The following is a 7,964-nucleotide window of genomic DNA, read 5'->3' as shown; positions in this document are numbered from 1 at the left end:
TATTCCACCTAGAACTATATCATCCACCGTATTCCACCTAGAACTTTATCAGCCACCGTATTCCACCTAGAACTGTATCATCCACCATATTCCACCTAGAACTGTATCATCCACCGTATTCCACCTAGAACTGTATCATCCACCGTATTCCACCTAGAACTATATCATCCACCGTATTCCATCTAGAAATATATCAGCCACTGTATTCCACCTAGAATAGCTATTTTTTATTAGCAATGCAGGTATTGAAAAATTATAAGTGCATATTATTCAAGTGGAAGCCAAGAGAAATACAAGAGGGAAGGACACATAAGATTTCATCCCTATTTGTTCTAAGCATAAATCATAAATACCATATTAAGTGTCATTGACTTGGTTCTGACTCATAGTGACCTTGGGTAGGTTTTCTGAGGAGCTGCTGGTGGGTTTGAACTGCCAACCTTGCAGTTAGCAATCCAGTGCTTATCCTACAGCACCTTACCATGACTCCAAATATCCTAAATATGTGTGGCGTACCTAGATGACAGGGCAAGTGGTCCTCAAGGCTCAGTCATTCCCTGATGAATTCTGTACTTCTTAGGCCTAATTAAATGCTACCTCCTCCTCCTCCTCCTCAGAATTATGCCTATTATCCTGGTTCCGGGAGTCCTGATGTGGTGCTATAGGTTAATGCATTGGACTGCAAAGTCATTTGAACCACAGGTCCGTGGTTCAAGTTCACCAGCAGCTCCTCAGAAACTCTGTACAGGGTCGCTACGAGTCAAAACCGACTCAAAGGCACTTAACAACAACAACAACATCCTGGTTCCAAGGAGCTCTGGTGGTATAGTGGTTATGAGTCAAGTTGCTAATAACCTCAAGGTCAGCAGTTTGAAACTACCAGCTGTTCCACAGGTGAAAGATGAGGCTCTCTGCTCCCATAAAGATTTACAGCCTTGGAAACCCTATACAGGGTTGGAACTGACTTCACAGCAAACCACCCCCACCACAACCTTGGTTCCATGTCTTAGAGTCCATTCCATGTGTGTGCCAGGATAGAACTGTGCTCCGTAGAGTTTACACTAGCTGATTTTTCTGAACTAGGTAGCTAATCTTTTCTTCAAGTTTCTTCTGGTGGACTCAAACCTCGAACCTATTAGCAGCCAAGAACTTTAACCAGTTGTACCACCCAGGGATGACTGGGTAGATGAGGCCTTTCCTTCTCCTTCCTTTCTGAAGCAAATGTTGCTATTCACACTCATATGACCATCATTTTACCACATCTTGTGTGACGGGTATGCTTGTATTTGTTGTATCCTACAGTCCTGGTATGGCATTGTCAGTTAATGTTGGTTTGAACCACAATACTGGCAGTTCAAGTTCACCAGCCACTCCTTGGAAACTCTATACAGGGTTGCTATGGGTCAGAACCGACTCGAAGGCACTTAACAACAATGTGGCCTTGAAATGAGAGCACAGATCTCAGAGTAAGACATGGCAGCCCTTAAGTTTTGCTCTGTCGTTGCATGGACTTATGCAAGTCGCTTCACCTCTGCATGACTCAGTGTCCTCACTCACATAATTACAATGCCAGTCACCTCCTCTGCTGTGTGTAAAGACTCACGGATGTATAAATACATCAAGCATTGAGCAGGGGAACTGGCACATAGGAGGCTGTCAGTGAGTGTTGGTTTCTCTCCCTTTTCCGTAACAAGATTATAAACTCCCAGACTGGGATCACATCTTACATGTCAACACAGCTCTTGAAAGAGTCAGTCACTTCAAATATTTGTGGAATCCATATTTTGAATACTAATGGAAGAAGTATAAAGAGGTAGAAGGCCAAAACAACAAGTGTAACAGAAAGAAACTGATATTTGGACATCTGATAGAGAGTCTTGTTTATTTCACAAATGTGAGGAAATGATTATCAGTGGCTGCTGGTGTAGACCAGGGACATGAGGGCTCCCTGTCGGATGAGGGGGATGGTGCAGGCTATTGACATGGGGCTGGATGCACAGAAGCTGTGCACAGAGAAAGAATTGTGATGTGACAGCGTCCACGTTGGAACGTGATACAAAGTTAAAATAACACAGCTCAATTGTGCTCCCTTTTCTTTGGCAAAGATAAAGTTTTTCAAAGGTTTTGTTTAATTTGTTCCAAAAAATTTAAAACAACATGAGGTGTCAATAAATGCTAGGAAAAATTTAATGGTTTATCAGCTTCATGGCTAGATAATCTTAGGAAGCAAAAACACAGTTTCATTCCACCCTAAAGTTTAGCAAAAGGAGGTCAGAAGCCACTGGAAATTCAAATGAAATAATCATATTACATTTTTCCTGGCAGATTCATGGTAAAAGATTAAGAATTCCTTCCAACTCAAAGGAAACACCAATAAAAAACTTGAAAGACACATTCTCTTGTAATCTTTTTTAAATCTGGAAAAGAGAGAAGCTGAAGATCTTGAAGAGTCTTAAGCTTATGAAATATGTCAATAACAAACCAAATAAAAACCATTACCTTACCCTGTACCTCATTTTATAAATGTACTTTTATCAAATTTCAATGTTTTCAGGACTCTTCCATAATATCACCCTATATATGATATTTTATTCCCATCTATCCCTTTCCACCCACTTTTATAAAAATCAAATTCATAATCACCCACTCAACCCACTCCTAATATTATACAGGTAAAAAGAGAACTAACCATCCCCCATGTTAATCCAACAACACAAATTTAATTTGCCTCAGCATTATTCTCCTGTGGTGGATACCCCTCCATATAAACAAAATGGGGATCTGTTGCCATGGTAACAGAGTGTGACTTTGATCAGCTCCAATGATCATTGGCAGTCACATGCCTTTGATAGATATCAAATTGTGAGTAAGGTTTGATTATCCAATTTTTCAATCTCTGATTCTACAAGAGGGTACAAGAGGCTACTCCCATTTGCCAAAAGAGATTGATAAAAAAAAGAAAAGAAAAGAAAGAAAAATATTAAGAAGTAGCAAAACAACAACAGCAAAAAACCTGTAAGATAGGTGCCCTTTCGAGACACCAGAGTAAAGTGTCTGGTGAATGGAAAACCAGTGATGTAGTGAGTGTCTTTCAAATGATTTTTGATCATCTTCTGGATAATTTGTGCATGAGCCCTGCCCAGCAACCAGGCAAGAGAGGCGGTCTCCCTCTTCCTTTCATGGCAGATGTAGGTGATATTTAAGGTTGTGTGTGCAGGTGTTTTGGGGGTTGATTTGTGTGGGAAGAGGAGAGGTGGTAGCCTGTAGCTTGACAGAAGAGGAGAAAAAAAAATCTGAACAATGTGTTGAAAAAGACTAGAGTCTGAACTGCACAGGACCAGCTGTTTTTGCTAATTAGAATAACAAAAATAGCACATGCTAAAATGTTTTTCTTTTTTTTTTTCTCTCAAAAGCAATGAATGCTCTAGGAACTATAAGGAATGAGCTTTAAAATCCATTTAAATGGAAGAACATTTCAGGAACCATATGGGGAAGAAACTGAAAGGGAGAGAAGGAGAGTAGAGAAATCACATTTGGTTTTAGACTGATTTTTTTTTTTTTAAGCATGATAAATTGGGGCTATTTTCCCTTTTTCTTAACATTTAGTAGGAAATGTTTTCATCTTATCAGGATTTCATAGAAATGCCACTGCTTCTGTATTTTACAGGAACGCAGTGTGTAAGCAACATGCGTACTCCAAACCCAGGGAGGGTATGCACCGAAAGAACTGCATATGCTCTATCATACATATTGCATGTCTCAACTCCTTTCTCACGTTTGCGCTGAAGCAGAAAAGAGTAACTCAAAAACTCTGGATATAAGAATAACATTTGTGACAATGACAACGTTCTGGACATCTGCACCCTTAGAGGACTTATAATAAAGTCACATGGCCATGGGGAAATTTCACAGAATTACAATCACAGTAATTTGCCAAGGTGTATAACTAGTTTGTTTTCAGCTGTTCTTCTCATGAATAATTATCAAGCAGGAATATCCTAAAGCTAGCACAAGCTGTCACTTAACCAAAATATTCAATATTTAACATCAGATTTAGAATTTCATAAATGAAAATAATTACTGTAAAAGCAAAATAATATACAATGTGCATGTAGGCTGTCCCTAGGCTACATGCAACTTACATGCAACTCATAGTTACAAACCAACTATTGTTGTTGTTGGTGGTGTATGCCATCGAGTCAGTTCTGACTCATAGTCACCCTGTATAAGGTTACTGAGGAGCACCTGCTTGGGTTGAACCACCGACCTATAATATCTATTATATTAAAAGTCTGACGTGCATGCCAGGGTTCCTTATAACAAATGGATGCTATTCTGAGAAGGGCATCAAGAGATTATTATTATGTTAAGGATGCTTTCATGTATCTGGAAGTGTTTCTTTAATGGGTTTTTATGCAAAGAAAGGTACACTGTATGCTATGAACTTTGCCAAATATTTGACTAACTATGCATTGTAGGATCACCATCAGACTTCGAAACGCGAGGTCAGCAGTTCAAACTGCTCCTCAGAAACCCGATAAAGGATCTGTCTGAGTCAGAATTATTGTTGTTAAGACTCAATGAACTTAATAACAACAACAACATTTGATTTAAAGGCTTAGGAATAGAATTTAGGAATGGAACTCATTCATAATCCCAGGAACTTCCTGCATTTGCACACCTAAATGCACTGAGCTACACGTTAAAATTCAGATTCCAAAGCTTCCTTATCAAATGAAAGCATGTTTTGAAAGTTGAGTAGTAACTTAAGAGATCTAAGCACAAGTAAAGCTCAGCCACTTTCAAGTACATCTTGGTCCTCAGTACCTTAAGAACCTCCTCTCAAGGCAAAGTGGACAAAGAAAACCAGCTTCTGCATATTCATTGCAGTTGATTGGAGTGGACTTAAAATCTTTATTAGAGTTTCTTTTTAAGTTTAGAAACAAATACTATATAATAGTCAACAAGTTATGTTTTTAAATTAAAACAAGTACATCACTAAGCATTTCAGCATTAACTTTTGGAGTGAATTTCACAGTTCAAGCTTAAGTATTTACTAAAGATGTTTACTAAGAATGTGAAAACAATGTTTCTCATAATACATACCTCCAAGTTACTAAACCTCGTTTTGTATATAATGTATATGGATACATGGACTCCTGGTGTGGTGCAGTAGGATAAGAGAAAGGTCGGTTTGAATCACAAGGTCAGTGGTTCAAATCCACCAGCCACTCCTGGGAATCCCTATAGAGGGTCGCTGTGAGACAGAACCGACCCAATGGCACTTAATAACAACAGTATACATATATATAAATATATCAAGTACCTCTCTAAAAATGATTTGACTACAACAAATGAAGATTTCTTTCTCAATTTCAGAAAACTATAAACGTATCATGAGTTTATAAGATGGTTACTTTAAGTTGTCAAACAATTCCAGTGTGTATTAAAATGTTTCTGTTTTACTGATTACTGTCTCATTAGTAGAAGGCTTCTTGGTAGTAAAGCTTAGGATTTTTTTTTTTTCTGTTGAATAAAAAAAGATAAATGATATTGGAGAAGAAACTCAAACATGAGAAGGAAAGCTATCTAACTGAATTATGGGTAATAGGCAGAAATTCCTTTGGGGGATAAATAATATTTTCACTTGGATAACACCATTTGGTTGTCTGAATAGAATATTAGTTCCCTAAAACTTTAGGGAAATAATTCTACTTTGTATCTCTTATCATATATTTTAGTCACAACCATATGAATTACATAAAAGAAACATATCCACTGCAAGTAAGACTTACTGAAAATGTACCAAAGATATAAAAAATGACTTCTATTTTAAACAGTAAATTATCATGAATATTCTGATAGTTACATGGATTTTCTTGAGCAAGAATCTATACAGTTGTATAACAAGAGAGTTTACTAGGAAATAAAAAATTGAATGTTACCGAAGTAGGTATAACAGGAATACTTCAAGATTTTCACCCAATCAGATTTATGCCTCATTTTTCTTATCATGAGAAATACAAGTATCTCATGATAAGTGGCTATTCATATGATACAAATATATTAGTACTACTACAAAGAAGTATGCAAAATTAGTGGGTTTATTTGATAAATACACACCCAAACGCACAAATGGTAACCTAAAGCAGGTAAAAGTTACATTTGCAAACATTGAAAACAGAACTGGTTCATTTTTGAATATCCATTACTTTGACCATTGTACCTGTAAATACCTGACAGATCAGAAGAACCAAACAAAGCTCAAACTTTGCATTTGTATTTATTTTCTGGCTCTTCACTCCAAATTGTAAACTTGTCATTTCCTCTGCATCTCTGAAGTTGCTGCAGCTTGGCCTCACCCTATTAAAATGAAGATCTCATTGATTTTAATTGAGCTAATATCTGATATGATATCTAATATGCAACTAGGGAAGAGCGGCCCCTCAAACTACAATTGACCATGATGAAGCGAATGGAGCAAAGCCCATGGGAGAAAAGCCCATGGGACCTTCATTTGCTGATGTGACACAATTCAAAATGAAGAGAAACAGCTATAAACATCCATTGAAAATCGGAACATGGAATGTACAAAGTATGAATCTGGGAAAATAAGAACTTGTCAAAAATGAAATGGAATGCATAAACATCTATATCTTAGGCATTAATGAGCTGAAATGGACTGGTATTAGCCATTTTGAATCTGACAACCACATGGTTTGCTATGCCGGGAATGACAAATTGAAGAGGAATGGTGTTGCATTCATTGTCAAAAAGAACATATGCAGATCAGTCATGAGGTACAACGCTGTCTGTGATAGGTTGATATCCATGTGCCTAAAAGGAAGCCCAGTTAATACCACTATTATTCAAATTTACGTACCAACCACTAAAACCAGCGAGGATGATATAGAATTCTACCAACTCCTTCAATCTGAAATCGATCAAACATGCAATCAAGATGTATTGATAATTACTGGTGATTGGAATACAAAGGTTGGAAGCAAAGAGGAAGGATCAGTAGTTGGGAAATATGGTCTTGGTGATAGAAATGAGGCTGGACAACGAATGATAGATTTCTGCAAAACCAATGTTTTGTTCATTTCAAATACATTCTTTAGACAGCATAAGAGAGGACTATACACATGGACCACACCAGATGGAATACATACAAATCAAATTGACTACATTTGTGGTAAGAGACAATGGAAAAGCTCCACATCATCAATCAAAACAAGGTCAGGGGCAGACTGTGGAATAGACCATCAATTACTCATATGCAAATTCAAATTGAAGCTGTAGAAAATGAAAACAAGTCCACGAGAGCCAAAACATGACCTTGAATATATCCCACCAGAATTTAGAGATCACCTGAAAAACACATTTGATACTTTAAACACTAAAGACCAAAGACCAGAAGAGTTGTGGGATGACATCAAGAACATCATACATGAAGAAAGCAAAAAAGTTATCAAGTTATTAAGTTATTAAGAAGACAAGAAAGAAGGAAAGGGTCAAAATGGATGTCAGAAGAGACACTGAAACTTGCTCTCAAGCGTAGAGATGCTAAACCAAATGGAAGAAATGAGGAGGTCCAAGAGCTGAACAGAACATTTCAAAGATCAGCTCAAGAAGATAAAGCCAAATAGTACAACAAAATGTGCAAAGATCTGGAATCAGAAAACCAAAAAAGAAGAACACACTCAGCATTTCTCAAGTTGAGGGAACTGAAGAAAACATTCAAGCCTCAACTTTCGTTATTGAATGATTCTCTGGGAAAATTATTGAAGGATGCCCAAAGCATCAAGAGAAGATGGAAGGAAAACACAGAGTCACTGTACCAAAAGGAAATGGTTAATGTTCAACCATTTCAAGAGGTAGCATATGATCCAGAGCCAATGCTACTGAAGGAGGAAGTCCAAGGTGCATTGAAGGAATTGGCAAAGAACAAGGCACCAGGAATT

This window comes from Chrysochloris asiatica, unplaced genomic scaffold (assembly GCF_000296735.1).
Source record: "Chrysochloris asiatica unplaced genomic scaffold, ChrAsi1.0 scaffold00114, whole genome shotgun sequence".
Taxonomy (NCBI): Eukaryota; Metazoa; Chordata; class Mammalia; order Afrosoricida; family Chrysochloridae; genus Chrysochloris; species Chrysochloris asiatica.
This window is presented reverse-complemented; position numbering follows the sequence as displayed.